General features: G+C 57.7%; 50 non-coding genes across 50 annotated transcripts; all 50 read right to left on the bottom strand.

Moving 5' to 3' along the window:
• Positions 1-172: 172 nt before the first annotated feature.
• Positions 173-291, bottom strand: LOC149849719 (5S ribosomal RNA). The gene has a single exon (XR_016434610.1). It is a non-coding gene; the product is annotated as a 5S ribosomal RNA (ribosomal RNA).
• A 423-nt stretch (positions 292-714) lies between these two features.
• Positions 715-833, bottom strand: LOC149849718 (5S ribosomal RNA). The gene has a single exon (XR_016436701.1). It is a non-coding gene; the product is annotated as a 5S ribosomal RNA (ribosomal RNA).
• A 410-nt stretch (positions 834-1,243) lies between these two features.
• LOC149849717 (5S ribosomal RNA) lies at positions 1,244-1,362 on the bottom strand. The gene has a single exon (XR_016425790.1). It is a non-coding gene; the product is annotated as a 5S ribosomal RNA (ribosomal RNA).
• A 422-nt stretch (positions 1,363-1,784) lies between these two features.
• On the bottom strand, positions 1,785-1,903 carry LOC149849716 (5S ribosomal RNA). Its single transcript, XR_016434608.1, has one exon. It is a non-coding gene; the product is annotated as a 5S ribosomal RNA (ribosomal RNA).
• Positions 1,904-2,326: 423 nt separating this feature from the next.
• Positions 2,327-2,445, bottom strand: LOC149849715 (5S ribosomal RNA). Its single transcript, XR_016434607.1, has one exon. It is a non-coding gene; the product is annotated as a 5S ribosomal RNA (ribosomal RNA).
• Positions 2,446-2,868: 423 nt separating this feature from the next.
• On the bottom strand, positions 2,869-2,987 carry LOC149849714 (5S ribosomal RNA). Its single transcript, XR_016425830.1, has one exon. It is a non-coding gene; the product is annotated as a 5S ribosomal RNA (ribosomal RNA).
• Positions 2,988-3,410: 423 nt separating this feature from the next.
• Positions 3,411-3,529, bottom strand: LOC149849713 (5S ribosomal RNA). Its single transcript, XR_016435943.1, has one exon. It is a non-coding gene; the product is annotated as a 5S ribosomal RNA (ribosomal RNA).
• A 410-nt stretch (positions 3,530-3,939) lies between these two features.
• On the bottom strand, positions 3,940-4,058 carry LOC149849712 (5S ribosomal RNA). Its single transcript, XR_016434606.1, has one exon. It is a non-coding gene; the product is annotated as a 5S ribosomal RNA (ribosomal RNA).
• Positions 4,059-4,481: 423 nt separating this feature from the next.
• On the bottom strand, positions 4,482-4,600 carry LOC149849711 (5S ribosomal RNA). Its single transcript, XR_016434605.1, has one exon. It is a non-coding gene; the product is annotated as a 5S ribosomal RNA (ribosomal RNA).
• Positions 4,601-5,023: 423 nt separating this feature from the next.
• LOC149849710 (5S ribosomal RNA) lies at positions 5,024-5,142 on the bottom strand. Its single transcript, XR_016425814.1, has one exon. It is a non-coding gene; the product is annotated as a 5S ribosomal RNA (ribosomal RNA).
• A 422-nt stretch (positions 5,143-5,564) lies between these two features.
• LOC149849709 (5S ribosomal RNA) lies at positions 5,565-5,683 on the bottom strand. The gene has a single exon (XR_016435921.1). It is a non-coding gene; the product is annotated as a 5S ribosomal RNA (ribosomal RNA).
• A 410-nt stretch (positions 5,684-6,093) lies between these two features.
• LOC149849708 (5S ribosomal RNA) lies at positions 6,094-6,212 on the bottom strand. The gene has a single exon (XR_016434604.1). It is a non-coding gene; the product is annotated as a 5S ribosomal RNA (ribosomal RNA).
• Positions 6,213-6,635: 423 nt separating this feature from the next.
• Positions 6,636-6,754, bottom strand: LOC149849707 (5S ribosomal RNA). The gene has a single exon (XR_016426135.1). It is a non-coding gene; the product is annotated as a 5S ribosomal RNA (ribosomal RNA).
• A 410-nt stretch (positions 6,755-7,164) lies between these two features.
• Positions 7,165-7,283, bottom strand: LOC149849706 (5S ribosomal RNA). The gene has a single exon (XR_016425789.1). It is a non-coding gene; the product is annotated as a 5S ribosomal RNA (ribosomal RNA).
• Positions 7,284-7,705: 422 nt separating this feature from the next.
• LOC149849705 (5S ribosomal RNA) lies at positions 7,706-7,824 on the bottom strand. The gene has a single exon (XR_016434603.1). It is a non-coding gene; the product is annotated as a 5S ribosomal RNA (ribosomal RNA).
• A 423-nt stretch (positions 7,825-8,247) lies between these two features.
• LOC149849704 (5S ribosomal RNA) lies at positions 8,248-8,366 on the bottom strand. The gene has a single exon (XR_016434602.1). It is a non-coding gene; the product is annotated as a 5S ribosomal RNA (ribosomal RNA).
• Positions 8,367-8,789: 423 nt separating this feature from the next.
• Positions 8,790-8,908, bottom strand: LOC149849703 (5S ribosomal RNA). Its single transcript, XR_016425802.1, has one exon. It is a non-coding gene; the product is annotated as a 5S ribosomal RNA (ribosomal RNA).
• A 423-nt stretch (positions 8,909-9,331) lies between these two features.
• LOC149849702 (5S ribosomal RNA) lies at positions 9,332-9,450 on the bottom strand. Its single transcript, XR_016425787.1, has one exon. It is a non-coding gene; the product is annotated as a 5S ribosomal RNA (ribosomal RNA).
• A 422-nt stretch (positions 9,451-9,872) lies between these two features.
• LOC149849701 (5S ribosomal RNA) lies at positions 9,873-9,991 on the bottom strand. Its single transcript, XR_016434601.1, has one exon. It is a non-coding gene; the product is annotated as a 5S ribosomal RNA (ribosomal RNA).
• Positions 9,992-10,414: 423 nt separating this feature from the next.
• Positions 10,415-10,533, bottom strand: LOC149849700 (5S ribosomal RNA). The gene has a single exon (XR_016434600.1). It is a non-coding gene; the product is annotated as a 5S ribosomal RNA (ribosomal RNA).
• Positions 10,534-10,956: 423 nt separating this feature from the next.
• Positions 10,957-11,075, bottom strand: LOC149849699 (5S ribosomal RNA). The gene has a single exon (XR_016425791.1). It is a non-coding gene; the product is annotated as a 5S ribosomal RNA (ribosomal RNA).
• Positions 11,076-11,498: 423 nt separating this feature from the next.
• LOC149849698 (5S ribosomal RNA) lies at positions 11,499-11,617 on the bottom strand. Its single transcript, XR_016434599.1, has one exon. It is a non-coding gene; the product is annotated as a 5S ribosomal RNA (ribosomal RNA).
• A 423-nt stretch (positions 11,618-12,040) lies between these two features.
• LOC149849697 (5S ribosomal RNA) lies at positions 12,041-12,159 on the bottom strand. Its single transcript, XR_016434596.1, has one exon. It is a non-coding gene; the product is annotated as a 5S ribosomal RNA (ribosomal RNA).
• Positions 12,160-12,582: 423 nt separating this feature from the next.
• Positions 12,583-12,701, bottom strand: LOC149849696 (5S ribosomal RNA). The gene has a single exon (XR_016425775.1). It is a non-coding gene; the product is annotated as a 5S ribosomal RNA (ribosomal RNA).
• A 423-nt stretch (positions 12,702-13,124) lies between these two features.
• Positions 13,125-13,243, bottom strand: LOC149849695 (5S ribosomal RNA). Its single transcript, XR_016425786.1, has one exon. It is a non-coding gene; the product is annotated as a 5S ribosomal RNA (ribosomal RNA).
• Positions 13,244-13,665: 422 nt separating this feature from the next.
• Positions 13,666-13,784, bottom strand: LOC149849694 (5S ribosomal RNA). The gene has a single exon (XR_016434591.1). It is a non-coding gene; the product is annotated as a 5S ribosomal RNA (ribosomal RNA).
• Positions 13,785-14,207: 423 nt separating this feature from the next.
• Positions 14,208-14,326, bottom strand: LOC149849693 (5S ribosomal RNA). The gene has a single exon (XR_016434589.1). It is a non-coding gene; the product is annotated as a 5S ribosomal RNA (ribosomal RNA).
• A 423-nt stretch (positions 14,327-14,749) lies between these two features.
• LOC149849692 (5S ribosomal RNA) lies at positions 14,750-14,868 on the bottom strand. Its single transcript, XR_016425760.1, has one exon. It is a non-coding gene; the product is annotated as a 5S ribosomal RNA (ribosomal RNA).
• Positions 14,869-15,291: 423 nt separating this feature from the next.
• On the bottom strand, positions 15,292-15,410 carry LOC149849691 (5S ribosomal RNA). The gene has a single exon (XR_016426361.1). It is a non-coding gene; the product is annotated as a 5S ribosomal RNA (ribosomal RNA).
• A 423-nt stretch (positions 15,411-15,833) lies between these two features.
• Positions 15,834-15,952, bottom strand: LOC149849690 (5S ribosomal RNA). The gene has a single exon (XR_016427131.1). It is a non-coding gene; the product is annotated as a 5S ribosomal RNA (ribosomal RNA).
• Positions 15,953-16,375: 423 nt separating this feature from the next.
• Positions 16,376-16,494, bottom strand: LOC149849689 (5S ribosomal RNA). Its single transcript, XR_016427240.1, has one exon. It is a non-coding gene; the product is annotated as a 5S ribosomal RNA (ribosomal RNA).
• Positions 16,495-16,917: 423 nt separating this feature from the next.
• LOC149849688 (5S ribosomal RNA) lies at positions 16,918-17,036 on the bottom strand. The gene has a single exon (XR_016434025.1). It is a non-coding gene; the product is annotated as a 5S ribosomal RNA (ribosomal RNA).
• A 410-nt stretch (positions 17,037-17,446) lies between these two features.
• Positions 17,447-17,565, bottom strand: LOC149849687 (5S ribosomal RNA). Its single transcript, XR_016426371.1, has one exon. It is a non-coding gene; the product is annotated as a 5S ribosomal RNA (ribosomal RNA).
• Positions 17,566-17,988: 423 nt separating this feature from the next.
• LOC149849686 (5S ribosomal RNA) lies at positions 17,989-18,106 on the bottom strand. The gene has a single exon (XR_016425893.1). It is a non-coding gene; the product is annotated as a 5S ribosomal RNA (ribosomal RNA).
• Positions 18,107-18,529: 423 nt separating this feature from the next.
• On the bottom strand, positions 18,530-18,648 carry LOC149849685 (5S ribosomal RNA). Its single transcript, XR_016427165.1, has one exon. It is a non-coding gene; the product is annotated as a 5S ribosomal RNA (ribosomal RNA).
• Positions 18,649-19,071: 423 nt separating this feature from the next.
• Positions 19,072-19,190, bottom strand: LOC149849684 (5S ribosomal RNA). Its single transcript, XR_016434001.1, has one exon. It is a non-coding gene; the product is annotated as a 5S ribosomal RNA (ribosomal RNA).
• A 435-nt stretch (positions 19,191-19,625) lies between these two features.
• Positions 19,626-19,744, bottom strand: LOC149849683 (5S ribosomal RNA). Its single transcript, XR_016434587.1, has one exon. It is a non-coding gene; the product is annotated as a 5S ribosomal RNA (ribosomal RNA).
• A 423-nt stretch (positions 19,745-20,167) lies between these two features.
• On the bottom strand, positions 20,168-20,286 carry LOC149849682 (5S ribosomal RNA). Its single transcript, XR_016425742.1, has one exon. It is a non-coding gene; the product is annotated as a 5S ribosomal RNA (ribosomal RNA).
• Positions 20,287-20,709: 423 nt separating this feature from the next.
• LOC149849681 (5S ribosomal RNA) lies at positions 20,710-20,828 on the bottom strand. Its single transcript, XR_016433927.1, has one exon. It is a non-coding gene; the product is annotated as a 5S ribosomal RNA (ribosomal RNA).
• Positions 20,829-21,251: 423 nt separating this feature from the next.
• LOC149849680 (5S ribosomal RNA) lies at positions 21,252-21,370 on the bottom strand. The gene has a single exon (XR_016433908.1). It is a non-coding gene; the product is annotated as a 5S ribosomal RNA (ribosomal RNA).
• Positions 21,371-21,792: 422 nt separating this feature from the next.
• LOC149849679 (5S ribosomal RNA) lies at positions 21,793-21,911 on the bottom strand. Its single transcript, XR_016434584.1, has one exon. It is a non-coding gene; the product is annotated as a 5S ribosomal RNA (ribosomal RNA).
• A 423-nt stretch (positions 21,912-22,334) lies between these two features.
• On the bottom strand, positions 22,335-22,453 carry LOC149849678 (5S ribosomal RNA). The gene has a single exon (XR_016427162.1). It is a non-coding gene; the product is annotated as a 5S ribosomal RNA (ribosomal RNA).
• A 423-nt stretch (positions 22,454-22,876) lies between these two features.
• LOC149849677 (5S ribosomal RNA) lies at positions 22,877-22,995 on the bottom strand. The gene has a single exon (XR_016433882.1). It is a non-coding gene; the product is annotated as a 5S ribosomal RNA (ribosomal RNA).
• A 423-nt stretch (positions 22,996-23,418) lies between these two features.
• On the bottom strand, positions 23,419-23,537 carry LOC149849676 (5S ribosomal RNA). Its single transcript, XR_016427234.1, has one exon. It is a non-coding gene; the product is annotated as a 5S ribosomal RNA (ribosomal RNA).
• A 423-nt stretch (positions 23,538-23,960) lies between these two features.
• On the bottom strand, positions 23,961-24,079 carry LOC149849675 (5S ribosomal RNA). Its single transcript, XR_016433867.1, has one exon. It is a non-coding gene; the product is annotated as a 5S ribosomal RNA (ribosomal RNA).
• A 435-nt stretch (positions 24,080-24,514) lies between these two features.
• Positions 24,515-24,633, bottom strand: LOC149849674 (5S ribosomal RNA). Its single transcript, XR_016434583.1, has one exon. It is a non-coding gene; the product is annotated as a 5S ribosomal RNA (ribosomal RNA).
• A 423-nt stretch (positions 24,634-25,056) lies between these two features.
• Positions 25,057-25,175, bottom strand: LOC149849673 (5S ribosomal RNA). Its single transcript, XR_016425723.1, has one exon. It is a non-coding gene; the product is annotated as a 5S ribosomal RNA (ribosomal RNA).
• A 423-nt stretch (positions 25,176-25,598) lies between these two features.
• On the bottom strand, positions 25,599-25,717 carry LOC149849672 (5S ribosomal RNA). The gene has a single exon (XR_016433841.1). It is a non-coding gene; the product is annotated as a 5S ribosomal RNA (ribosomal RNA).
• A 423-nt stretch (positions 25,718-26,140) lies between these two features.
• Positions 26,141-26,259, bottom strand: LOC149849671 (5S ribosomal RNA). Its single transcript, XR_016433809.1, has one exon. It is a non-coding gene; the product is annotated as a 5S ribosomal RNA (ribosomal RNA).
• A 422-nt stretch (positions 26,260-26,681) lies between these two features.
• Positions 26,682-26,800, bottom strand: LOC149849670 (5S ribosomal RNA). The gene has a single exon (XR_016434580.1). It is a non-coding gene; the product is annotated as a 5S ribosomal RNA (ribosomal RNA).
• Between the last annotated feature and the right edge of the window lie 59 nt (positions 26,801-26,859).

Genomic DNA, 26,859 nt, shown 5'->3' with positions numbered 1-26,859 from the left:
CTGCTGCGTTTGTCGCACGCCGCGGCTCGTGTCGGGTGCCGGCGCTGCGGCGTGCAAGGCGAGGGTGAAAGGGAAGCAGAAGACCTCGATGGATCAGATACGGTGTGTTGCGGGAAGTGAAAAGAAGGTCGGAGGTTGGTGCCGACGACAAAAAAGCGCCGAAGGCAAAAAGAGAGTGCAACACGAGGACTTCCCAGGAGGTCACCCATCCCAGTACTACTCTCGCCCAAGCACGCTTAACTTCAGAGTTCTGATGGGATCCGGTGCTTTAGTGCTAGTGTGATCGCACCCGTTACATGTTGCGCGAAAAAATGCTCTTATGCCTCACGCGGGAGCCGTGGGGGCCGCAACGCACGAACCGACTAGCCGTCATAAAAACGGCCCCGAAAAACGCCCGAAATGAGCTTAAACGGCATCCGAAACGGTCCCGAACCGACGTCGTCTGTTCGTCACGTCGTAGCCAGCGGAACGTGCTTTCCGTGGGCAGGAAAATCGCCGAATTTCGACATCGGCGTGCCAAGTTACGGTCCGGCGAGCCGGAACTGCTGCGTTTGTCGCACGCCGCGGCTCGTGTCGGGTGCCGGCGCTGCGGCGCGCAAGGCGAGGGTGAAAGGGAAGCAGAAGACCTCGATGGATCAGATACGGTGTGTTGCGGGAAGTGAAAAGAAGGTCGGAGGTTGGTGCCGACGACAAAAAAGCGCCGAAGGCAAAAAGAGAGTGCAACACAAGGACTTCCCAGGAGGTCACCCATCCCAGTACTACTCTCGCTCAAGCACGCTTAACTTCAGAGTTCTGATGGGATCCGGTGCTTTAGTGCTGGTATGATCGCACCCGTTACATGTTGCGCGAAAAAATGCTCTTATGCCTCACGCGGGAGCCGTGGGGGCCGCAACGCACAAACCGACTAGTCATCATAGAAACGCCCGAAATGATCTTAAACGGCATCTAAAACGGTCCCGAACCGACTTCGTCTGTTCGTCACGTCGTAGCCAGCGGAACGAGCTTTCCGTGGCCAGGAAAATCGCCGAATTTCGACATCGGCGTGCCAAGTTACGGTGTGGCGAGCCGGAACTGCTGCGTTTGTCGCACGCCGCGGCTCGTGTCGGGTGCCGGCGCTGCGGCGCGCAAGGCGAGGGTGAAAGGGAAGCAGAAGACCTCGATGGATCAGATACGGTGTGTTGCAGGAAGTGAAAAGAAGGTCGGAGGTTGGTGCCGACGACAAAAAAGCGCCGAAGGCAAAAAGAGAGTGCAACACGAGGACTTCCCAGGAGGTCACCCATCCCAGTACTATTCTCGCCCAAGCACGCTTAACTTCAGAGTTCTGATGGGATCCGGTGCTTTAGTGCTAGTGTGATCGCACCCGTTACATGTTGCGCCAAAAAATGCTCTTATGCCTCACGCGGGAGCCGTGGGGGCCGCAACGCACGAACCGACTAGCCGTCATAAAAACGGCCCCGAAAAACGCCCGAAATGAGCTTAAACGGCATCCGAAACGGTCCTGAACCGACTTCGTCTGTTCGCCACGTCGTAGCCAGCGGAACGAGCTTTCCGTGGCCACGAAAATCGCCGAATTCCGACATCGGTGTGCCAAGTTACAGTCCGGAGAGCCGGAAATGCTGCTTTTGTCGCACGCCGCGGCTCGTGTCGGGTGCGGGCGCTGCGGCGCGCAAGGCGAGGGTGAAAGGGAAGCAGAAGACCTCGATGGATCAGATACGGTGTGTTGCGGTAAGTGAAAAGAAGGTCGGAGGTTGGTGCCGACGACAAAAAGCGCCGAAGGCAAAAAGAGAGTGCAACACGAGGACTTCCCAGGAGGTCACCCATCCCAGTACTACTCTCGCCCAAGCACGCTTAACTTCAGAGTTCTGATGGGATCCGGTGCTTTAGTGCTAGTGTGATCGCACCCGTTACATGTTGCGCGAAAAAATGCTCTTATGCCTCACGCGGGAGCCGTGGGGGCCGCAACGCACGAACCGACTAGCCGTCATAAAAACGGCCCCGAAAAACGCCCGAAATGAGCTTAAACGGCATCCGAAACGGTCCCGAACCGACTTCGTCTGTTCGTCACGTCGTAGCCAGCGGAACGTGCTTTCCGTGGGCAGGAAAATCGCCGAATTTCGACATCGGCGTGCCAAGTTACGGTCCGGCGAGCCGGAACTGCTGCGTTTGTCGCACGCCGCGGCTCGTGTCGGGTGCCGGCGCTGCGGCGCGCAAGGCGAGGGTGAAAGGGAAGCAGAAGACCTCGATGGATCAGATACGGTGTGTTGCGGGAAGTGAAAAGAAGGTCAGAGGTTGGTGCCGACGACAAAAAAGCGCCGAAGGCAAAAAGAGAGTGCAACACGAGGACTTCCCAGGAGGTCACCCATCCCAGTACTACTCTCGCCCAAGCACGCTTAACTTCAGAGTTCTGATGGGATCCGGTGCTTTAGTGCTAGTGTGATCGCACCCGTTACATGTTGCGCGAAAAAATGCTCTTATGCCTCACGCGGGAGCCGTGGGGGCCGCAACGTACGAACCGACTAGCCGTCATAAAAACGGCGTCGAAAAACGCCCGAAATGAGCTTAAACGGCATCCGAAACGGTCCCGAACCGACTTCGTCTGTTCGCCACGTCGTAGCCAGCGGAACGAGCTTTCCGTGGCCACGAAAATCGCCGAATTCCGACATCGGTGTGCCAAGTTACAGTCCAGAGAGCCGGAACTGCTGCTTTTGTCGCACGCCGCGGCTCGTGTCGGGTGCGGGCGCTGCGGCGCGCAAGGCGAGGGTGAAAGGGAAGCAGAAGACCTTGATGGATCAGATACGGTGTGTTGCGGTAAGTGAAAAGAAGGTTGGAGGTTGGTGCCGACGACAAAAAAGCGCCGAAGGTAAATAGAGAGTGCAACACGAGGACTTCCCAGGAGGTCACCCATTCCAGTACTACTCTCGCCCAAGCACGCTTAACTTCGGAGTTCTGATGGGATCCGGTGCTTTAGTGCTGGTATGATCGCACCCGTTACATGTTGCGCGAAAAAATGCTCTTATGCCTCACGCGGGAGCCGTGGGGGCCGCAACGCACGAACCGACTAGCCGTCATAGAAATGGCCCCGAAAAACGCCCGAAACGAGCTTAAACGGCATCCGAAACGGTCCCGAACCGACTTCGTCTGTTCGTCACGTCGTAGCCAGCGGAACGTGCTTTCCGTGGCCAGGAAAATCGCCGAATTTCGACATCGGCGTGCCAAGTTACGGTCCGGCGAGCCGGAACTGCTGCGTTTGTCGCACGCCGCGGCTCGTGTCGGGTGCCGGCGCTGCGGCGCGCAAGGCGAGGGTGAAAGGGAAGCAGAAGACCTCGATGGATCAGATACGGTGTGTTGCGGGAAGTGAAAAGAAGGTCGGAGGTTGGTGCCGACGACAAAAAAGCGCCGAAGGCAAAAAGAGAGTGCAACACAAGGACTTCTCAGGAGGTCACCCATCCCAGTACTACTCTTGCTCAAGCACGCTTAACTTCAGAGTTCTGATGGGATCCGGTGCTTTAGTGCTGGTATGATCGCACCCGTTACATGTTGCGCGAAAAAATGCTCTTATGCCTCACGCGGGCGCCGTGGGGGCCGCAACGCACAAACCGACTAGCCGTCATAGAAACGCCCGAAATGAGCTTAAACGGCATCTGAAACGGTCCCGAACCGACTTCGTCTGTTCGTCACGTCGTAGCCAGCGGAACGAGCTTTCCGTGGCCAGGAAAATCGCCGAATTTCGACATCGGCGTGCCAAGTTACGGTCCGGCGAGCCGGAACTGCTGCGTTTGTCGCACGCCGCGGCTCGTGTCGGGTGCCGGCGCTGCGGCGTGCAAGGCGAGGGTGAAAGGGAAGCAGAAGACCTCGATGGATCAGATACGGTGTGTTGCGGGAAGTGAAAAGAAGGTCGGAGGTTGGTGCCGACGACAAAAAAGCGCCGAAGGCAAAAAGAGAGTGCAACACGAGGACTTCCCAGGAGGTCACCCATCCCAGTACTACTCTCGCCCAAGCACGCTTAACTTCAGAGTTCTGATGGGATCCGGTGCTTTAGTGCTAGTGTGATCGCACCCGTTACATGTTGCGCGAAAAAATGCTCTTATGCCTCACGCGGGAGCCGTGGGGGCCGCAACGCACGAACCGACTAGCCGTCATAAAAACGGCCCCGAAAAACGCCCGAAATGAGCTTAAACGGCATCCGAAACGGTCCCGAACCGACTTCGTCTGTTCGTCACGTCGTAGCCAGCGGAACGTGCTTTCCGTGGGCAGGAAAATCGCCGAATTTCGACATCGGCGTGCCAAGTTACGGTCCGGCGAGCCGGAACTGCTGCGTTTGTCGCACGCCGCGGCTCGTGTCGGGTGCCGGCGCTGCGGCGCGCAAGGCGAGGGTGAAAGGGAAGCAGAAGACCTCGATGGATCAGATACGGTGTGTTGCGGGAAGTGAAAAGAAGGTCGGAGGTTGGTGCCGACGACAAAAAAGCGCCGAAGGCAAAAAGAGAGTGCAACACGAGGACTTCCCAGGAGGTCACCCATCCCAGTACTACTCTCGCCCAAGCACGCTTAACTTCAGAGTTCTGATGGGATCCGGTGCTTTAGTGCTAGTGTGATCGCACCCGTTACATGTTGCGCGAAAAAATGCTCTTATGCCTCACGCGGGAGCCGTGGGGGCCGCAACGTACGAACCGACTAGCCGTCATAAAAACGGCCCCGAAAAACGCCCGAAATGAGCTTAAACGGCATCCGAAACGGTCCCGAACCGACTTCGTCTGTTCGCCACGTCGTAGCCAGCGGAACGAGCTTTCCGTGGCCACGAAAATCGCCGAATTCCGACATCGGTGTGCCAAGTTACAGTCCAGAGAGCCGGAACTGCTGCTTTTGTCGCACGCCGCGGCTCGTGTCGGGTGCGGGCGCTGCGGCGCGCAAGGCGAGGGTGAAAGGGAAGCAGAAGACCTTGATGGATCAGATACGGTGTGTTGCGGTAAGTGAAAAGAAGGTCGGAGGTTGGTGCCGACGACAAAAAAGCGCCGAAGGTAAATAGAGAGTGCAACACGAGGACTTCCCAGGAGGTCACCCATTCCAGTACTACTCTCGCCCAAGCACGCTTAACTTCGGAGTTCTGATGGGATCCGGTGCTTTAGTGCTGGTATGATCGCACCCGTTACATGTTGCGCGAAAAAATGCTCTTATGCCTCACGCGGAAGCCGTGGGGGCCGCAACGCACAAACCGACTAGCCGTCATAGAAACGCCCCGAAAAACGCCCGAAACGAGCTTAAACGGCATCTGAAACGGTCCCGAACCGACTTCGTCTGTTCGTCACGTCGTAGCCAGCGGAACGTGCTTTCCGTGGCCAGGAAAATCGCCGAATTTCGACATCGGCGTGCCAAGTTACGGTCCGGCGAGCCGGAACTGCTGCGTTTGTCGCACGCCGCGGCTCGTGTCGGGTGCCGGCGCTGCGGCGCGCAAGGCGAGGGTGAAAGGGAAGCAGAAGACCTCGATGGATCAGATACGGTGTGTTGCGGGAAGTGAAAAGAAGGTCGGAGGTTGGTGCCGACGACAAAAAAGCGCCGAAGGCAAAAAGAGAGTGCAACACAAGGACTTCTCAGGAGGTCACCCATCCCAGTACTACTCTTGCTCAAGCACGCTTAACTTCAGAGTTCTGATGGGATCCGGTGCTTTAGTGCTGGTATGATCGCACCCGTTACATGTTGCGCGAAAAAATGCTCTTATGCCTCACGCGGGCGCCGTGGGGGCCGCAACGCACAAACCGACTAGCCGTCATAGAAACGCCCGAAATGAGCTTAAACGGCATCTGAAACGGTCCCGAACCGACTTCGTCTGTTCGTCACGTCGTAGCCAGCGGAACGAGCTTTCCGTGGCCAGGAAAATCGCCGAATTTCGACATCGGCGTGCCAAGTTACGGTCCGGCGAGCCGGAACTGCTGCGTTTGTCGCACGCCGCGGCTCGTGTCGGGTGCCGGCGCTGCGGCGTGCAAGGCGAGGGTGAAAGGGAAGCAGAAGACCTCGATGGATCAGATACGGTGTGTTGCGGGAAGTGAAAAGAAGGTCGGAGGTTGGTGCCGACGACAAAAAAGCGCCGAAGGCAAAAAGAGAGTGCAACACGAGGACTTCCCAGGAGGTCACCCATCCCAGTACTACTCTCGCCCAAGCACGCTTAACTTCAGAGTTCTGATGGGATCCGGTGCTTTAGTGCTAGTGTGATCGCACCCGTTACATGTTGCGCGAAAAAATGCTCTTATGCCTCACGCGGGAGCCGTGGGGGCCGCAACGCACGAACCGACTAGCCGTCATAAAAACGGCCCCGAAAAACGCCCGAAATGAGCTTAAACGGCATCCGAAACGGTCCCGAACCGACGTCGTCTGTTCGTCACGTCGTAGCCAGCGGAACGTGCTTTCCGTGGGCAGGAAAATCGCCGAATTTCGACATCGGCGTGCCAAGTTACGGTCCGGCGAGCCGGAACTGCTGCGTTTGTCGCACGCCGCGGCTCGTGTCGGGTGCCGGCGCTGCGGCGCGCAAGGCGAGGGTGAAAGGGAAGCAGAAGACCTCGATGGATCAGATACGGTGTGTTGCGGGAAGTGAAAAGAAGGTCGGAGGTTGGTGCCGACGACAAAAAAGCGCCGAAGGCAAAAAGAGAGTGCAACACAAGGACTTCCTAGGAGGTCACCCATCCCAGTACTACTCTCGCTCAAGCACGCTTAACTTCAGAGTTCTGATGGGATCCGGTGCTTTAGTGCTGGTATGATCGCACCCGTTACATGTTGCGCGAAAAAATGCTCTTATGCCTCACGCGGGAGCCGTGGGGGCCGCAACGCACAAACCGACTAGTCATCATAGAAACGCCCGAAATGATCTTAAACGGCATCTAAAACGGTCCCGAACCGACTTCGTCTGTTCGTCACGTCGTAGCCAGCGGAACGAGCTTTCCGTGGCCAGGAAAATCGCCGAATTTCGACATCGGCGTGCCAAGTTACGGTGTGGCGAGCCGGAACTGCTGCGTTTGTCGCACGCCGCGGCTCGTGTCGGGTGCCGGCGCTGCGGCGCGCAAGGCGAGGGTGAAAGGGAAGCAGAAGACCTCGATGGATCAGATACGGTGTGTTGCAGGAAGTGAAAAGAAGGTCGGAGGTTGGTGCCGACGACAAAAAAGCGCCGAAGGCAAAAAGAGAGTGCAACACGAGGACTTCCCAGGAGGTCACCCATCCCAGTACTATTCTCGCCCAAGCACGCTTAACTTCAGAGTTCTGATGGGATCCGGTGCTTTAGTGCTAGTGTGATCGCACCCGTTACATGTTGCGCCAAAAAATGCTCTTATGCCTCACGCGGGAGCCGTGGGGGCCGCAACGCACGAACCGACTAGCCGTCATAAAAACGGCCCCGAAAAACGCCCGAAATGAGCTTAAACGGCATCCGAAACGGTCCTGAACCGACTTCGTCTGTTCGCCACGTCGTAGCCAGCGGAACGAGCTTTCCGTGGCCACGAAAATCGCCGAATTCCGACATCGGTGTGCCAAGTTACAGTCCGGAGAGCCGGAACTGCTGCTTTTGTCGCACGCCGCGGCTCGTGTCGGGTGCGGGCGCTGCGGCGCGCAAGGCGAGGGTGAAAGGGAAGCAGAAGACCTCGATGGATCAGATACGGTGTGTTGCGGTAAGTGAAAAGAAGGTCGGAGGTTGGTGCCGACGACAAAAAGCGCCGAAGGCAAAAAGAGAGTGCAACACGAGGACTTCCCAGGAGGTCACCCATCCCAGTACTACTCTCGCCCAAGCACGCTTAACTTCAGAGTTCTGATGGGATCCGGTGCTTTAGTGCTAGTGTGATCGCACCCGTTACATGTTGCGCGAAAAAATGCTCTTATGCCTCACGCGGGAGCCGTGGGGGCCGCAACGCACGAACCGACTAGCCGTCATAAAAACGGCCCCGAAAAACGCCCGAAATGAGCTTAAACGGCATCCGAAACGGTCCCGAACCGACTTCGTCTGTTCGTCACGTCGTAGCCAGCGGAACGTGCTTTCCGTGGGCAGGAAAATCGCCGAATTTCGACATCGGCGTGCCAAGTTACGGTCCGGCGAGCCGGAACTGCTGCGTTTGTCGCACGCCGCGGCTCGTGTCGGGTGCCGGCGCTGCGGCGCGCAAGGCGAGGGTGAAAGGGAAGCAGAAGACCTCGATGGATCAGATACGGTGTGTTGCGGGAAGTGAAAAGAAGGTCAGAGGTTGGTGCCGACGACAAAAAAGCGCCGAAGGCAAAAAGAGAGTGCAACACGAGGACTTCCCAGGAGGTCACCCATCCCAGTACTACTCTCGCCCAAGCACGCTTAACTTCAGAGTTCTGATGGGATCCGGTGCTTTAGTGCTAGTGTGATCGCACCCGTTACATGTTGCGCGAAAAAATGCTCTTATGCCTCACGCGGGAGCCGTGGGGGCCGCAACGTACGAACCGACTAGCCGTCATAAAAACGGCCCCGAAAAACGCCCGAAATGAGCTTAAACGGCATCCGAAACGGTCCCGAACCGACTTCGTCTGTTCGCCACGTCGTAGCCAGCGGAACGAGCTTTCCGTGGCCACGAAAATCGCCGAATTCCGACATCGGTGTGCCAAGTTACAGTCCAGAGAGCCGGAACTGCTGCTTTTGTCGCACGCCGCGGCTCGTGTCGGGTGCGGGCGCTGCGGCGCGCAAGGCGAGGGTGAAAGGGAAGCAGAAGACCTTGATGGATCAGATACGGTGTGTTGCGGTAAGTGAAAAGAAGGTCGGAGGTTGGTGCCGACGACAAAAAAGCGCCGAAGGTAAATAGAGAGTGCAACACGAGGACTTCCCAGGAGGTCACCCATTCCAGTACTACTCTCGCCCAAGCACGCTTAACTTCGGAGTTCTGATGGGATCCGGTGCTTTAGTGCTGGTATGATCGCACCCGTTACATGTTGCGCGAAAAAATGCTCTTATGCCTCACGCGGGAGCCGTGGGGGCCGCAACGCACGAACCGACTAGCCGTCATAGAAACGGCCCCGAAAAACGCCCGAAACGAGCTTAAACGGCATCCGAAACGGTCCCGAACCGACTTTGTCTGTTCGCCACGTCGTAGCCAGCGGAACGAGCTTTCCGTGGCCACGAAAATCGCCGAATTCCGACATCGGCGTGCCAAGTTACGGTCCGGCGACCCGGAACTGCTGCGTTTGTCGCACGCCGCGGCTCGTGTCGGGTGCCGGCGCTGCGGCGCGCAAGGCGAGGGTGAAAGGGAAGCAGAAGACCTCGATGGATCAGATACGGTGTGTTGCGGGAAGTGAAAAGAAGGTCGGAGGTTGGTGCCGACGACAAAAAAGCGCCGAAGGCAAAAAGAGAGTGCAACACGAGGACTTCCCAGGAGGTCACCCATCCCAGTACTACTCTCGCCCAAGCACGCTTAACTTCAGAGTTCTGATGGGATCCGGTGCTTTAGTGCTAGTGTGATCACACCCGTTACATGTTGCGCGAAAAAATGCTCTTATGCCTCACGCGGGAGCCGTGGGGGCCGCAACGTACGAACCGACTAGCCGTCATAAAAACGGCCCCGAAAAACGCCCGAAATGAGCTTAAACGGCATCCGAAACGGTCCCGAACCGACCTCGTCTGTTCGCCACGTCGTAGCCAGCGGAACGAGCTTTCCGTGGCCACGAAAATCGCCGAATTCCGACATCGGTGTGCCAAGTTACAGTCCGGAGAGCCGGAACTGCTGCTTTTGTCGCACGCCGCGGCTCGTGTCGGGTGCGGGCGCTGCGGCGCGCAAGGCGAGGGTGAAAGGGAAGCAGAAGACCTCGATGGATCAGATACGGTGTGTTGCGGTAAGTGAAAAGAAGGTCGGAGGTTGGTGCCGACGACAAAAAGCGCCGAAGGCAAAAAGAGAGTGCAACACGAGGACTTCCCAGGAGGTCACCCATCCCAGTACTACTCTCGCCCAAGCACGCTTAACTTCAGAGTTCTGATGGGATCCGGTGCTTTAGTGCTAGTGTGATCGCACCCGTTACATGTTGCGCGAAAAAATGCTCTTATGCCTCACGCGGGAGCCGTGGGGGCCGCAACGCACGAACCGACTAGCCGTCATAAAAACGGCCCCGAAAAACGCCCGAAATGAGCTTAAACGGCATCCGAAACGGTCCCGAACCGACTTCGTCTGTTCGTCACGTCGTAGCCAGCGGAATGTGCTTTCCGTGGGCAGGAAAATCGCCGAATTTCGACATCGACGTGCCAAGTTACGGTCCGGCGAGCCGGAACTGCTGCGTTTGTCGCACGCCGCGGCTCGTGTCGGGTGCCGGCGCTGCGGCGCGCAAGGCGAGGGTGAAAGGGAAGCAGAAGACCTCGATGGATCAGATACGGTGTGTTGCGGGAAGTGAAAAGAAGGTCGGAGGTTGGTGCCGACGACAAAAAAGCGCCGAAGGCAAAAAGAGAGTGCAACACGAGGACTTCCCAGGAGGTCACCCATCCCAGTACTACTCTCGCCCAAGCACGCTTAACTTCAGAGTTCTGATGGGATCCGGTGCTTTAGTGCTAGTGTGATCGCACCCGTTACATGTTGCGCGAAAAAATGCTCTTATGCCTCACGCGGGAGCCGTGGGGGCCGCAATGTACGAACCGACTAGCCGTCATAAAAACGGCCCCGAAAAACGCCCGAAATGAGCTTAAACGGCATCCGAAACGGTCCCGAACCGACTTCGTCTGTTCGCCACGTCGTAGCCAGCGGAACGAGCTTTCCGTGGCCACGAAAATCGCCGAATTCCGACATCGGTGTGCCAAGTTACAGTCCAGAGAGCCGGAACTGCTGCTTTTGTCGCACGCCGCGGCTCGTGTCGGGTGCGGGCGCTGCGGCGCGCAAGGCGAGGGTGAAAGGGAAGCAGAAGACCTTGATGGATCAGATACGGTGTGTTGCGGTAAGTGAAAAGAAGGTCGGAGGTTGGTGCCGACGACAAAAAAGCGCCGAAGGTAAATAGAGAGTGCAACACGAGGACTTCCCAGGAGGTCACCCATTCCAGTACTACTCTCGCCCAAGCACGCTTAACTTCGGAGTTCTGATGGGATCCGGTGCTTTAGTGCTGGTATGATCGCACCCGTTACATGTTGCGCGAAAAAATGCTCTTATGCCTCACGCGGGAGCCGTGGGGGCCGCAACGCACGAACCGACTAGCCGTCATAGAAATGGCCCCGAAAAACGCCCGAAACGAGCTTAAACGGCATCCGAAACGGTCCCGAACCGACTTCGTCTGTTCGCCACGTCGTAGCCAGCGGAACGAGCTTTCCGTGGCCACGAAAATCGCCGAATTCCGACATCGGCGTGCCAAGTTACGGTCCGACGACCCGGAACTGCTGCGTTTGTCGCACGCCGCGGCTCGTGTCGGGTGCCGGCGCTGCGGCGCGCAAGGCGAGGGTGAAAGGGAAGCAGAAGACCTCGATGGATCAGATACGGTGTGTTGCGGGAAGTGAAAAGAAGGTCGGAGGTTGGTGCCGACGACAAAAAAGCGCCGAAGGCAAAAAGAGAGTGCAACACGAGGACTTCCCAGGAGGTCACCCATCCCAGTACTACTCTCGCCCAAGCACGCTTAACTTCAGAGTTCTGATGGGATCCGGTGCTTTAGTGCTAGTGTGATCGCACCCGTTACATGTTGCGCGAAAAAATGCTCTTATGCCTCACGCGGGAGCCGTGGGGGCCGCAACGCACGAACCGACTAGCCGTCATAAAAACGGCCCCGAAAAACGCCCGAAATGAGCTTAAACGGCATCCGAAACGGTCCCGAACCGACTTCGTCTGTTCGTCACGTCGTAGCCAGCGGAACGTGCTTTCCGTGGGCAGGAAAATCGCCGAATTTCGACATCGGCGTGCCAAGTTACGGTCCGGCGAGCCGGAACTGCTGCGTTTGTCGCACGCCGCGGCTCGTGTCGGGTGCCGGCGCTGCGGCGCGCAAGGCGAGGGTGAAAGGGAAGCAGAAGACCTCGATGGATCAGATACGGTGTGTTGCGGGAAGTGAAAAGAAGGTCAGAGGTTGGTGCCGACGACAAAAAAGCGCCGAAGGCAAAAAGAGAGTGCAACACGAGGACTTCCCAGGAGGTCACCCATCCCAGTACTACTCTCGCCCAAGCACGCTTAACTTCAGAGTTCTGATGGGATCCGGTGCTTTAGTGCTAGTGTGATCGCACCCGTTACATGTTGCGCGAAAAAATGCTCTTATGCCTCACGCGGGAGCCGTGGGGGCCGCAACGTACGAACCGACTAGCCGTCATAAAAACGGCCCCGAAAAACGCCCGAAATGAGCTTAAACGGCATCCGAAACGGTCCCGAACCGACTTCGTCTGTTTGCCACGTCGTAGCCAGCGGAACGAGCTTTCCGTGGCCACGAAAATCGCCGAATTCCGACATCGGTGTGCCAAGTTACAGTCCAGAGAGCCGGAACTGCTGCTTTTGTCGCACGCCGCGGCTCGTGTCGGGTGCGGGCGCTGCGGCGCGCAAGGCGAGGGTGAAAGGGAAGCAGAAGACCTTGATGGATCAGATACGGTGTGTTGCGGTAAGTGAAAAGAAGGTCGGAGGTTGGTGCCGACGACAAAAAAGCGCCGAAGGTAAATAGAGAGTGCAACACGAGGACTTCCCAGGAGGTCACCCATTCCAGTACTACTCTCGCCCAAGCACGCTTAACTTCGGAGTTCTGATGGGATCCGGTGCTTTAGTGCTGGTATGATCGCACCCGTTACATGTTGCGCGAAAAAATGCTCTTATGCCTCACGCGGGAGCCGTGGGGGCCGCAACGCACGAACCGACTAGCCGTCATAGAAACGGCCCCGAAAAACGCCCGAAACGAGCTTAAACGGCATCCGAAACGGTCCCGAACCGACTTCGTCTGTTCGCCACGTCGTAGCCAGCGGAACGAGCTTTCCGTGGCCACGAAAATCGCCGAATTCCGACATCGGCGTGCCAAGTTACGGTCCGGCGACCCGGAACTGCTGCGTTTGTCGCACGCCGCGGCTCGTGTCGGGTGCCGGCGCTGCGGCGCGCAAGGCGAGGGTGAAAGGGAAGCAGAAGACCTCGATGGATCAGATACGGTGTGTTGCGGGAAGTGAAAAGAAGGTCGGAGGTTGGTGCCGACGACAAAAAAGCGCCGAAGGCAAAAAGAGAGTGCAACACGAGGACTTCCCAGGAGGTCACCCATCCCAGTACTACTCTCGCCCAAGCACGCTTAACTTCAGAGTTCTGATGGGATCCGGTGCTTTAGTGCTAGTGTGATCACACCCGTTACATGTTGCGCGAAAAAATGCTCTTATGCCTCACGCGGGAGCCGTGGGGGCCGCAACGTACGAACCGACTAGCCGTCATAAAAACGGCCCCGAAAAACGCCCGAAATGAGCTTAAACGGCATCCGAAACGGTCCCGAACCGACTTCGTCTGTTCGCCACGTCGTAGCCAGCGGAACGAGCTTTCCGTGGCCACGAAAATCGCCGAATTCCGACATCGGTGTGCCAAGTTACAGTCCGGAGAGCCGGAACTGCTGCTTTTGTCGCACGCCGCGGCTCGTGTCGGGTGCGGGCGCTGCGGCGCGCAAGGCGAGGGTGAAAGGGAAGCAGAAGACCTCGATGGATCAGATACGGTGTGTTGCGGTAAGTGAAAAGAAGGTCGGAGGTTGGTGCCGACGACAAAAAGCGCCGAAGGCAAAAAGAGAGTGCAACACGAGGACTTCCCAGGAGGTCACCCATCCCAGTACTACTCTCGCCCAAGCACGCTTAACTTCAGAGTTCTGATGGGATCCGGTGCTTTAGTGCTAGTGTGATCGCACCCGTTACATGTTGCGCGAAAAAATGCTCTTATGCCTCACGCGGGAGCCGTGGGGGCCGCAACGCACGAACCGACTAGCCGTCATAAAAACGGCCCCGAAAAACGCCCGAAATGAGCTTAAACGGCATCCGAAACGGTCCCGAACCGACTTCGTCTGTTCGTCACGTCGTAGCCAGCGGAACGTGCTTTCCGTGGGCAGGAAAATCGCCGAATTTCGACATCGACGTGCCAAGTTACGGTCCGGCGAGCCGGAACTGCTGCGTTTGTCGCACGCCGCGGCTCGTGTCGGGTGCCGGCGCTGCGGCGCGCAAGGCGAGGGTGAAAGGGAAGCAGAAGACCTCGATGGATCAGATACGGTGTGTTGCGGGAAGTGAAAAGAAGGTCGGAGGTTGGTGCCGACGACAAAAAAGCGCCGAAGGCAAAAAGAGAGTGCAACACGAGGACTTCCCAGGAGGTCACCCATCCCAGTACTACTCTCGCCCAAGCACGCTTAACTTCAGAGTTCTGATGGGATCCGGTGCTTTAGTGCTAGTGTGATCGCACCCGTTACATGTTGCGCGAAAAAATGCTCTTATGCCTCACGCGGGAGCCGTGGGGGCCGCAATGTACGAACCGACTAGCCGTCATAAAAACGGCCCCGAAAAACGCCCGAAATGAGCTTAAACGGCATCCGAAACGGTCCCGAACCGACTTCGTCTGTTCGCCACGTCGTAGCCAGCGGAACGAGCTTTCCGTGGCCACGAAAATCGCCGAATTCCGACATCGGTGTGCCAAGTTACAGTCCAGAGAGCCGGAACTGCTGCTTTTGTCGCACGCCGCGGCTCGTGTCGGGTGCGGGCGCTGCGGCGCGCAAGTCGAGGGTGAAAGGGAAGCAGAAGACCTTGATGGATCAGATACGGTGTGTTGCGGTAAGTGAAAAGAAGGTCGGAGGTTGGTGCCGACGACAAAAAAGCGCCGAAGGTAAATAGAGAGTGCAACACGAGGACTTCCCAGGAGGTCACCCATTCCAGTACTACTCTCGCCCAAGCACGCTTAACTTCGGAGTTCTGATGGGATCCGGTGCTTTAGTGCTGGTATGATCGCACCCGTTACATGTTGCGCGAAAAAATGCTCTTATGCCTCACGCGGGAGCCGTGGGGGCCGCAACGCACGAACCGACTAGCCGTCATAGAAATGGCCGCGAAAAACGCCCGAAACGAGCTTAAACGGCATCCGAAACGGTCCCGAACCGACTTCGTCTGTTCGCCACGTCGTAGCCAGCGGAACGAGCTTTCCGTGGCCACGAAAATCGCCGAATTCCGACATCGGCGTGCCAAGTTACGGTCCGACGACCCGGAACTGCTGCGTTTGTCGCACGCCGCGGCTCGTGTCGGGTGCCGGCGCTGCGGCGCGCAAGGCGAGGGTGAAAGGGAAGCAGAAGACCTCGATGGATCAGATACGGTGTGTTGCGGGAAGTGAAAAGAAGGTCGGAGGTTGGTGCCGACGACAAAAAAGTGCCGAAGGCAAAAAGAGAGTGCAACACGAGGACTTCCCAGGAGGTCACCCATCCCAGTACTACTCTCGCCCAAGCCCGCTTAACTTCGGAGTTCTGATGGGATCCGGTGCTTTAGTGGTAGTGTGATCGCACCCGTTACATGTTGCGCGAAAAAATGCTCTTATGCCTCACGCGGGAGCCGTGGGGGCCGCAACGCACGAACCGACTAGCCGTCATAAAAACGGCCGCGAAAAACGCCCGAAACGAGCTTAAACGGCATCCGAAACGGTCCCGAACCGACTTCGTCTGTTCGCCACGTCGTAGCCAGCGGAACGAGCTTTCCGTGGCCACGAAAATCGCCGAATTCCGACATCGGCGTGCCAAGTTACGGTCCGGCGACCCGGAACTGCTGCGTTTGTCGCACGCCGCGGCTCGTGTCGGGTGCCGGCGCTGCGGCGCGCAAGGCGAGGGTGAAAGGGAAGCAGAAGACCTCGATGGATCAGATACGGTGTGTTGCGGGAAGTGAAAAGAAGGTCGAAGGTTGGTGCCGACGACAAAAAAGCGCCGAAGGCAAAAAAAGAGTGCAACACGAGGACTTCCCAGGAGGTCACCCATCCCAGTACTACTCTCACCCAAGCACGCTTAACTTCGGAGTTCTGATGGGATCCGGTGCTTTAGTGCTGGTATGATCGCACCCGTTACATGTTGCGCGAAAAAATGCTCTTATGCCTCACGCGGGAGCCGTGGGGGCCGCAACGCACGAACCGACTAGCCGTCATAGAAACGGCCCCGAAAAATGCCCGAAACGAGTTTAAACGGCATCCGAAACGGTCCCGAACCGACTTCGTCTGTTCGCCACGTCGTAGCCAGCGGAACGAGCTTTCCGTGGCCACGAAAATCGCCGAATTCCGACATCGGCGTGCCAAGTTACGGTCCGGCGACCCGGAACTGCTGCGTTTGTCGCACGCCGCGGCTCGTGTCGGGTGCCGGCGCTGCGACGCGCAAGGCGAGGGTGAAAGGGAAGCAGAAGACCTCGATGGATCAGATACGGTGTGTTGCGGGAAGTGAAAAGAAGGTCGAAGGTTGGTGCCGACGACAAAAAAGCGCCGAAGGCAAAAAAAGAGTGCAACACGAGGACTTCCCAGGAGGTCACCCATCCCAGTACTACTCTCGCCCAAGCACGCTTAACTTCGGAGTTCTGATGGGATCCGGTGCTTTAGTGATGGTATGATCGCACCCGTTACATGTTGCGCGAAAAAATGCTCTTATGCCTCACGCGGGAGCCGTGGGGGCCGCAACGCACGAACCGACTAGCCGTCATAGAAACGGCCCTGAAAAACGCCCGAAACGAGCTTAAACGGCATCCGAAACGTTCCCGAACCGACTTCGTCTGTTCGCCACGTCGTAGCTAGCGGAACGAGCTTTCCGTGGCCACGAAAATCGCCGAATTCCGACATCGGCGTGCCAAGTTACGGTCCGGCGACCCGGAACTGCTGCGTTTGTCGCACGCCGCGGCTCGTGTCGGGTGCCGGCGCTGCGGCGCGCAAAGCGAGGGTGAAAGGGAAGCAGAAGACCTCGATGGATCAGATACAGTGTGTTGCGGGAAGTGAAAAGAAGGTCGGAGGTTGGTGCCGACGACAAAAAAGCGCCGAAGGCAAAAAGAGAGTGCAACACGAGGACTTCCCAGGAGGTCACCCATCCCAGTACTACTCTCGCCCAAGCACGCTTAACTTCGGAGTTCTGATGGGATCCGGTGCTTTAGTGCTGGTATGATCGCACCCGTTACATGTTGCGCGAAAAAATGCTCTTATGCCTCACGCGGGAGCCGTGGGGGCCGCAACGCACAAACCGACTAGCCGTCATAGAAACGCCCGAAATGAGCTTAAACGGCATCTGAAACGGTCCCGAACCGACTTCGTCTGTTCGTCACGTCGTAGCCAGCGGAACGAGCTTTCCGTGGCCAGGAAAATCGCCGAATTTCGACATCGGCGTGCCAAGTTACGGTCCGGCGAGCCGGAACTGCTGCGTTTGTCGCACGCCGCGGCTCGTGTCGGGTGCCGGCGCTGCGGCGCGCAAGGCGAGGGTGAAAGGGAAGCAGAAGACCTCGATGGATCAGATACGGTGTGTTGCGGGAAGTGAAAAGAAGGTCGGAGGTTGGTGCCGACGACAAAAAAGCGCCGAAGGCAAAAAGAGAGTGCAACACGAGGACTTCCCAGGAGGTCACCCATCCCAGTACTACTCTCGCACAAGCACGCTTAACTTCAGAGTTCTGATGGGATCCGGTGCTTTAATGCTAGTGTGATCGCACCCGTTACATGTTGCGCGAAAAAATGCTCTTATGCCTCACGCGGGAGCCGTGGGGGCCGCAACGCACGAACCGACTAGCCGTCATAAAAACGGCCCCGAAAAATGCCCGAAATGAGCTTAAACGGCATCCGAAACGGTCCCGAACCGACTTCGTCTGTTCGCCACGTCGTAGCCAGCGGAACGAGCTTTCCGTGGCCACGAAAATCGCCGAATTCCGACATCGGTGTGCCAAGTTACAGTCCGGAGAGCCGGAACTGCTGCTTTTGTCGCACGCCGCGGCTCGTGTCGGGTGCGGGCGCTGCGGCGCGCAAGGCGAGGGTGAAAGTGAAGCAGAAGACCTTGATGGATCAGATACGGTGTGTTGCGGTAAGTGAAAAGAAGGTCGGAGGTTGGTGCCGACGACAAAAAAGCGCCGAAGGTAAATAGAGAGTGCAACACGAGGACTTCCCAGGAGGTCACCCATTCCAGTACTACTCTCGCCCAAGCACGCTTAACTTCGGAGTTCTGATGGGATCCGGTGCTTTAGTGCTGTATGATCGCACCCGTTACATGTTGCGCGAAAAAATGCTCTTATGCCTCACGCGGGAGCCGTGGGGGCCGCAACGCACGAACCGACTAGCCGTCATAGAAACGGCCCCGAAAAACGCCCGAAACGAGCTTAAACGGCATCTGAAACGGTCCCGAACCGACTTCGTCTGTTCGCCACGTCGTAGCCAGCGGAACGAGCTTTCCGTGGCCACCAAAATCGCCGAATTCCGACATCGGCGTGCCAAGTTACGGTCCGGCGACCCGGAACTGCTGCGTTTGTCGCACGCCGCGGCTCGTGTCGGGTGCTAGCGCTGCGGCGCGCAAGGCGAGGGTGAAAGGGAAGCAGAAGACCTCGATGGATCAGATACGGTGTGTTGCGGGAAGTGAAAAGAAGGTCGGAGGTTGGTGCCGACGACAAAAAAGTGCCGAAGGCAAAAAGAGAGTGCAACACGAGGACTTCCCAGGAGGTCACCCATCCCAGTACTACTCTCGCCCAAGCCCGCTTAACTTCGGAGTTCTGATGGGATCCGGTGCTTTAGTGCTGGTATGATCGCACCCGTTACATGTTGCGCGAAAAAATGCTCTTATGCCTCACGCGGGAGCCGTGGGGGCCGCAACGCACGAACCAACTAGCCGTCATAGAAACGGCCCCGAAAAACGCTCGAAACGAGCTTAAACGGCATCCGAAACGGTCCCGAACCGACTTCGTCTGTTCGCCACGTCGTAGCCAGCGGAACGAGCTTTCCGTGGCCACGAAAATCGCCGAATTCCGACATCGGCGTGCCAAGTTACGGTCCGGCGACCCGGAACTGCTGCGTTTCTCGCACGCCGCGGCTCGTGTCGGGTGCCGGCGCTGCGGCGCGCAAGGCGAGGGTGAAAGGGAAGCAGAAGACCTCGATGGATCAAATACGGTGTGTTGCGGGAAGTGAAAAGAAGGTCGAAGGTTGGTGCCGACGACAAAAGAGCGCCGAAGGCAAAAAGAGAGTGCAACACGAGGACTTCCCAGGAGGTCACCCATCCCAGTACTACTCTCGCCCAAGCACGCTTAACTTCGGAGTTCTGATGGGATCCGGTGCTTTAGTGCTGGTATGATCGCACCCGTTACATGTTGCGCGAAAAAATGCTCTTATGCCTCACGCGGGAGCCGTGGGGGCCGCAACGCACGAACCGACTAGCCGTCATAGAAACGGCCCCGAAAAACGCCCGAAACGAGCTTAAACGGCATCCGAAACGGTCCCGAACTGACTCTGTCTGTTCGCCACGTCGTAGCCAGCGGACCGAGCTTTCCGTGGCCACGAAAATCGCCGAATTCCGACATCGGCGTGCCAAGTTACGGTCCGGCGACCCGGAACTGCTGCGTTTGTCGCACGCCGCGGCTCGTGTCGGCTGCCGGCGCTGCGGCGCGCAAGGCGGCGCGCAAGGCGAGGGTGAAAGGGAAGCAGAAGACCTCGATGGATCAGATACGGTGTGTTGCGGGAAGTGAAAAGAAGGTCGGAGGTTGGTGCCGACGACAAAAAAGCGCCGAAGGCAAAAAGAGAGTGCAACACGAGGACTTCCCAGGAGGTCACCCATCCCAGTACTACTCTCGCCCAAGCACGCTTAACTTCAGAGTTCTGATGGGATCCGGTGCTTTAGTGCTAGTGTGATCGCACCCGTTACATGTTGCGCGAAAAAATGCTCTTATGCCTCACGCGGGAGCCGTGGGGGCCGCAACGTACGAACCGACTAGCCGTCATAAAAACGGCCCCGAAAAACGCCCGAAATGAGCTTAAACGGCATCCGAAACGGTCCCGAACCGACTTCGTCTGTTCGCCACGTCGTAGCCAGCGGAACGAGCTTTCCGTGGCCACGAAAATCGCCGAATTCCGACATCGGTGTGCCAAGTTACTGTCCAGAGAGCCGGAACTGCTGCTTTTGTCGCACGCCGCGGCTCGTGTCGGGTGCGGGCGCTGCGGCGCGCAAGGCGAGGGTGAAAGGGAAGCAGAAGACCTTGATGGATCAGATACGGTGTGTTGCGGTAAGTGAAAAGAAGGTCGGAGGTTGGTGCCGACGACAAAAAAGCGCCGAAGGTAAATAGAGAGTGCAACACGAGGACTTCCCAGGAGGTCACCCATTCCAGTACTACTCTCGCCCAAGCACGCTTAACTTCGGAGTTCTGATGGGATCCGGTGCTTTAGTGCTGGTATGATCGCACCCGTTACATGTTGCGCGAAAAAATGCTCTTATGCCTCACGCGGGAGCCGTGGGGGCCGCAACGCACGAACCGACTAGCCGTCATAGAAATGGCCCCGAAAAACGCCCGAAACGAGCTTAAACGGCATCCGAAACGGTCCCGAACCGACTTCGTCTGTTTGCCACGTCGTAGCCAGCGGAACGAGCTTTCCGTGGCCACGAAAATCGCCGAATTCCGACATCGGTGTGCCAAGTTACAGTCCAGAGAGCCGGAACTGCTGCTTTTGTCGCACGCCGCGGCTCGTGTCGGGTGCGGGCGCTGCGGCGCGCAAGGCGAGGGTGAAAGGGAAGCAGAAGACCTTGATGGATCAGATACGGTGTGTTGCGGGAAGTGAAAAGAAGGTCGAAGGTTGGTGCCGACGACAAAAAAGCGCCGAAGGCAAAAAGAGAGTGCAACACGAGGACTTCCCAGGAGGTCACCCATCCCAGTACTACTCTCGCCCAAGCACGCTTAACTTCGGAGTTCTGATGGGATCCGGTGCTTTAGTGCTGGTATGATCGCACCCGTTACATGTTGCGCGAAAAAATTCTCTTATGCCTCACGCGGGAGCCGTGGGGGCCGCAACGCACGAACCGACTAGCCGTCATAGAAACGGCCCCGAAAAACGCCCGAAACGAGCTTAAACGGCATCCGAAATGGTCCCGAACCGACTTCGTCTGTTCGCCACGTCGTAGCCAGCGGAACGAGCTTTCCGTGGCCACGAAAATCGCCGAATTCCGACATCGGCGTGCCAAGTTACGGTCCGGCGACCCGGAACTGCTGCGTTTGTCGCACGCCGCGGCTCGTGTCGGGTGCCGGCGCTGCGGCGCGCAAGGCGAGGGTGAAAGGGAAGCAGAAGACCTCGATGGATCAGATACGGTGTGTTGCGGGAAGTGAAAAGAAGGTCGAAGGTTGGTGCCGACGACAAAAAAGCGCCGAAGGCAAAAAAAGAGTGCAACACGAGGACTTCCCAGGAGGTCACCCATCCCAGTACTACTCTCGCCCAAGCACGCTTAACTTCGGAGTTCTGATGGGATCCGGTGCTTTAGTGCTGGTATGATCGCACCCGCTACATGTTGCGCGAAAAAATGCTCTTATGCCTCACGCGGGAGCCGTGGGGGCCGCAACGCACGAACCGACTAGCCGTCATAGAAACGGCCCCGAAAAACGCCCGAAACGAGCTTAAACGGCATCCGAAACGTTCCAGAACCGACTTCGTCTGTTCGCCACGTCGTAGCCAGCGGAACGAGCTTTCCGTGGCCACGAAAATCGCCGAATTCCGACATCGGCGTGCCAAGTTACAGTCCGGAGAGCCGGAACTGCTGCTTTTGTCGCACGCCGCGGCTCGTGTCGGGTGCGGGCGCTGCGGCGCGCAAGTCGAGGGTGAAAGGGAAGCAGAAGACCTCGATGGATCAGATACGGTGTGTTGCGGTAAGTGAAAAGAAGGTCGGAGGTTGGTGCCGACGACAAAAAGCGCCGAAGGCAAAAAGAGAGTGCAACACGAGGACTTCCCAGGAGGTCACCCATCCCAGTACTACTCTCGCCCAAGCACGCTTAACTTCAGAGTTCTGATGGGATCCGGTGCTTTAGTGCTAGTGTGATCGCACCCGTTACATGTTGCGCGAAAAAATGCTCTTATGCCTCACGCGGGAGCCGTGGGGGCCGCAACGCACGAACCGACTAGCCGTCATAAAAACGGCCGCGAAAAACGCCCGAAACGAGCTTAAACGGCATCCGAAACGGTCCCGAACCGACTTCGTCTGTTCGCCACGTCGTAGCCAGCGGAACGTGCTTTCCGTGGCCACCAAAATCGCCGAATTCCGACATCGGCGTGCCAAGTTACGGTCCGGCGACCCGGAACTGCTGCGTTTGTCGCACGCCGCGGCTCGTGTCGGGTGCTAGCGCTGCGGCGCGCAAGGCGAGGGTGAAAGGGAAGCAGAAGACCTCGATGGATCAGATACGGTGTGTTGCGGGAAGTGAAAAGAAGGTCGGAGGTTGGTGCCGACGACAAAAAAGTGCCGAAGGCAAAAAGAGAGTGCAACACGAGGACTTCCCAGGAGGTCACCCATCCCAGTACTACTCTCGCCCAAGCCCGCTTAACTTCGGAGTTCTGATGGGATCCGGTGCTTTAGTGCTGGTATGATCGCACCCGTTACATGTTGCGCGAAAAAATGCTCTTATGCCTCACGCGGGAGCCGTGGGGGCCGCAACGCACGAACCGACTAGCCGTCATAAAAACGGCCGCGAAAAACGCCCGAAACGAGCTTAAACGGCATCCGAAACGGTCCCGAACCGACTTCGTCTGTTCGCCACGTCGTAGCCAGCGGAACGAGCTTTCCGTGGCCACGAAAATCGCCGAATTCCGACATCGGCGTGCCAAGTTACGGTCCGGCGACCCGGAACTGCTGCGTTTGTCGCACGCCGCGGCTCGTGTCGGGTGCCGGCGCTGCGGCGCGCAAGGCGAGGGTGAAAGGGAAGCAGAAGACCTCGATGGATCAGATACGGTGTGTTGCGGGAAGTGAAAAGAAGGTCGAAGGTTGGTGCCGACGACAAAAAAGCGCCGAAGGCAAAAAAAGAGTGCAACACGAGGACTTCCCAGGAGGTCACCCATCCCAGTACTACTCTCGCCCAAGCACGCTTAACTTCGGAGTTCTGATGGGATCCGGTGCTTTAGTGCTGGTATGATCGCACCCGTTACATGTTGCGCGAAAAAATGCTCTTATGCCTCACGCGGGAGCCGTGGGGGCCGCAACGCACGAACCGACTAGCCGTCATAGAAACGGCCCCGAAAAATGCCCGAAACGAGCTTAAACGGCATCCGAAACGGTCCCGAACCGACTTCGTCTGTTCGCCACGTCGTAGCCAGCGGAACGAGCTTTCCGTGGCCACGAAAATCGCCGAATTCCGACATCGGCGTGCCAAGTTACGGTCCGGCGACCCGGAACTGCTGCGTTTGTCGCACGCCGCGGCTCGTGTCGGGTGCCGGCGCTGCGACGCGCAAGGCGAGGGTGAAAGGGAAGCAGAAGACCTCGATGGATCAGATACGGTGTGTTGCGGGAAGTGAAAAGAAGGTCGAAGGTTGGTGCCGACGACAAAAAAGCGCCGAAGGCAAAAAAAGAGTGCAACACGAGGACTTCCCAGGAGGTCACCCATCCCAGTACTACTCTCGCCCAAGCACGCTTAACTTCGGAGTTCTGATGGGATCCGGTGCTTTAGTGATGGTATGATCGCACCCGTTACATGTTGCGCGAAAAAATGCTCTTATGCCTCACGCGGGAGCCGTGGGGGCCGCAACGCACGAACCGACTAGCCGTCATAGAAACGGCCCTGAAAAACGCCCGAAACGAGCTTAAACGGCATCCGAAACGTTCCCGAACCGACTTCGTCTGTTCGCCACGTCGTAGCTAGCGGAACGAGCTTTCCGTGGCCACGAAAATCGCCGAATTCCGACATCGGCGTGCCAAGTTACGGTCCGACGACCCGGAACTGCTGCGTTTGTCGCACGCCGCGGCTCGTGTCGGGTGCCGGCGCTGCGGCGCGCAAGGCGAGGGTGAAAGGGAAGCAGAAGACCTCGATGGATCAAATACGGTGTGTTGCGGGAAGTGAAAAGAAGGTCGAAGGTTGGTGCCGACGACAAAAGAGCGCCGAAGGCAAAAAGAGAGTGCAACACGAGGACTTCCCAGGAGGTCACCCATCCCAGTACTACTCTCGCCCAAGCACGCTTAACTTCGGAGTTCTGATGGGATCCGGTGCTTTAGTGCTGGTATGATCGCACCCGTTACATGTTGCGCGAAAAAATGCTCTTATGCCTCACGCGGGAGCCGTGGGGGCCGCAACGCACGAACCGACTAGCCGTCATAGAAACGGCCCCGAAAAACGCCCGAAACGAGCTTAAACGGCATCCGAAACGGTCCCGAACTGACTCTGTCTGTTCGCCACGTCGTAGCCAGCGGACCGAGCTTTCCGTGGCCACGAAAATCGCCGAATTCCGACATCGGCGTGCCAAGTTACGGTCCGGCGACCCGGAACTGCTGCGTTTGTCGCACGCCGCGGCTCGTGTCGGCTGCCGGCGCTGCGGCGCGCAAGGCGGCGCGCAAGGCGAGGGTGAAAGGGAAGCAGAAGACCTCGATGGATCAGATACGGTGTGTTGCGGGAAGTGAAAAGAAGGTCGGAGGTTGGTGCCGACGACAAAAAAGCGCCGAAGGCAAAAAGAGAGTGCAACACGAGGACTTCCCAGGAGGTCACCCATCCCAGTACTACTCTCGCCCAAGCACGCTTAACTTCAGAGTTCTGATGGGATCCGGTGCTTTAGTGCTAGTGTGATCGCACCCGTTACATGTTGCGCGAAAAAATGCTCTTATGCCTCACGCGGGAGCCGTGGGGGCCGCAACGTACGAACCGACTAGCCGTCATAAAAACGGCCCCGAAAAACGCCCGAAATGAGCTTAAACGGCATCCGAAACGGTCCCGAACCGACTTCGTCTGTTCGCCACGTCGTAGCCAGCGGAACGAGCTTTCCGTGGCCACGAAAATCGCCGAATTCCGACATCGGTGTGCCAAGTTACAGTCCAGAGAGCCGGAACTGCTGCTTTTGTCGCACGCCGCGGCTCGTGTCGGGTGCGGGCGCTGCGGCGCGCAAGGCGAGGGTGAAAGGGAAGCAGAAGACCTTGATGGATCAGATACGGTGTGTTGCGGTAAGTGAAAAGAAGGTCGGAGGTTGGTGCCGACGACAAAAAAGCGCCGAAGGTAAATAGAGAGTGCAACACGAGGACTTCCCAGGAGGTCACCCATTCCAGTACTACTCTCGCCCAAGCACGCTTAACTTCGGAGTTCTGATGGGATCCGGTGCTTTAGTGCTGGTATGATCGCACCCGTTACATGTTGCGCGAAAAAATGCTCTTATGCCTCACGCGGGAGCCGTGGGGGCCGCAACGCACGAACCGACTAGCCGTCATAGAAATGGCCCCGAAAAACGCCCGAAACGAGCTTAAACGGCATCCGAAACGGTCCCGAACCGACTTCGTCTGTTTGCCACGTCGTAGCCAGCGGAACGAGCTTTCCGTGGCCACGAAAATCGCCGAATTCCGACATCGGTGTGCCAAGTTACAGTCCAGAGAGCCGGAACTGCTGCTTTTGTCGCACGCCGCGGCTCGTGTCGGGTGCGGGCGCTGCGGCGCGCAAGGCGAGGGTGAAAGGGAAGCAGAAGACCTTGATGGATCAGATACGGTGTGTTGCGGGAAGTGAAAAGAAGGTCGAAGGTTGGTGCCGACGACAAAAAAGCGCCGAAGGCAAAAAGAGAGTGCAACACGAGGACTTCCCAGGAGGTCACCCATCCCAGTACTACTCTCGCCCAAGCACGCTTAACTTCGGAGTTCTGATGGGATCCGGTGCTTTAGTGCTGGTATGATCGCACCCGTTACATGTTGCGCGAAAAAATTCTCTTATGCCTCACGCGGGAGCCGTGGGGGCCGCAACGCACGAACCGACTAGCCGTCATAGAAACGGCCCCGAAAAACGCCCGAAACGAGCTTAAACGGCATCCGAAATGGTCCCGAACCGACTTCGTCTGTTCGCCACGTCGTAGCCAGCGGAACGAGCTTTCCGTGGCCACGAAAATCGCCGAATTCCGACATCGGCGTGCCAAGTTACGGTCCGGCGACCCGGAACTGCTGCGTTTGTCGCACGCCGCGGCTCGTGTCGGGTGCCGGCGCTGCGGCGCGCAAGGCGAGGGTGAAAGGGAAGCAGAAGACCTCGATGGATCAGATACGGTGTGTTGCGGGAAGTGAAAAGAAGGTCGAAGGTTGGTGCCGACGACAAAAAAGCGCCGAAGGCAAAAAAAGAGTGCAACACGAGGACTTCCCAGGAGGTCACCCATCCCAGTACTACTCTCGCCCAAGCACGCTTAACTTCGGAGTTCTGATGGGATCCGGTGCTTTAGTGCTGGTATGATCGCACCCGCTACATGTTGCGCGAAAAAATGCTCTTATGCCTCACGCGGGAGCCGTGGGGGCCGCAACGCACGAACCGACTAGCCGTCATAGAAACGGCCCCGAAAAACGCCCGAAACGAGCTTAAACGGCATCCGAAACGTTCCAGAACCGACTTCGTCTGTTCGCCACGTCGTAGCCAGCGGAACGAGCTTTCCGTGGCCACGAAAATCGCCGAATTCCGACATCGGCGTGCCAAGTTACAGTCCGGAGAGCCGGAACTGCTGCTTTTGTCGCACGCCGCGGCTCGTGTCGGGTGCGGGCGCTGCGGCGCGCAAGTCGAGGGTGAAAGGGAAGCAGAAGACCTCGATGGATCAGATACGGTGTGTTGCGGTAAGTGAAAAGAAGGTCGGAGGTTGGTGCCGACGACAAAAAGCGCCGAAGGCAAAAAGAGAGTGCAACACGAGGACTTCCCAGGAGGTCACCCATCCCAGTACTACTCTCGCCCAAGCACGCTTAACTTCAGAGTTCTGATGGGATCCGGTGCTTTAGTGCTAGTGTGATCGCACCCGTTACATGTTGCGCGAAAAAATGCTCTTATGCCTCACGCGGGAGCCGTGGGGGCCGCAA

The sequence above is a fragment of the Nuphar pumila genome, chromosome 1 (assembly GCF_984573655.1).
Source record: "Nuphar pumila chromosome 1, dmNupPumi1.hap1.1, whole genome shotgun sequence".
NCBI lineage: Eukaryota > Viridiplantae > Streptophyta > Magnoliopsida > Nymphaeales > Nymphaeaceae > Nuphar > Nuphar pumila.
This window is presented reverse-complemented; position numbering and strand designations above follow the sequence as displayed.